General features: G+C 32.3%; 1 non-coding gene across 1 annotated transcript; it reads left to right on the forward strand.

The window, feature by feature from the left end:
* Positions 1-314: 314 nt before the first annotated feature.
* Trnak-cuu lies at positions 315-387 on the forward strand. The gene has a single exon. It is a non-coding gene; the product is annotated as a tRNA-Lys (tRNA).
* The last annotated feature ends 257 nt before the right edge of the window (positions 388-644 follow it).

Raw genomic sequence — 644 nt, forward strand, 5'->3', positions numbered from 1 at the left:
TGTAACCATACTTTGTGATGCAACTTTCCAACTTTCTTGCCGAGTACTTTATCCACTTTGGGGGTGTAAATTATCTGTACGTGGATATCCTTTTAAGGAAAACGTTGCCCGAGTATAAGAGGATCTATTTATTACGATTTTTGTCGTTTTACGTTTCGCGGGGAAAATTAACAAATTTTCAATTGTTTTTACACTCTTAGATTTATTTTACGTCGAATTACGGGGACGGGGAAAATTAAATACGTTATAAATTATTTTCGTACGATTGCAACAATGGCGGTAATAAGCTTTATTTTAAGCATGTAATATCGAGTGCCCGGCTAGCTCAGTCGGTAGAGCATGAGACTCTTAATCTCAGGGTCGTGGGTCCGAGCCCCACGCCGGGCGATTTCATTTTTTGTTTTTTTTTTGTTTTTTTTTTTTTTTTTTTTTTTTTTTTTTTTTTTTTACAATTATCACTGTTATTTTTTTCCTTCGTAAATATTTCTCACGATAATTTTTTGCCAACACAAATAAAATGTGTTCGAATTTCAATCGGAATTTGATACAACGATGCGATCTTTTATACATTTAAATAATTATTACGGTAAATCGATCGGGAATTAAAAATTACATTCGTATATAGAGCGTATAAATTTTTTTTT

This window comes from Apis dorsata, unplaced genomic scaffold (genome assembly GCF_000469605.1).
Source record: "Apis dorsata unplaced genomic scaffold, Apis dorsata 1.3 scaffold_77, whole genome shotgun sequence".
Lineage (NCBI taxonomy): Eukaryota > Metazoa > Arthropoda > Insecta > Hymenoptera > Apidae > Apis > Apis dorsata.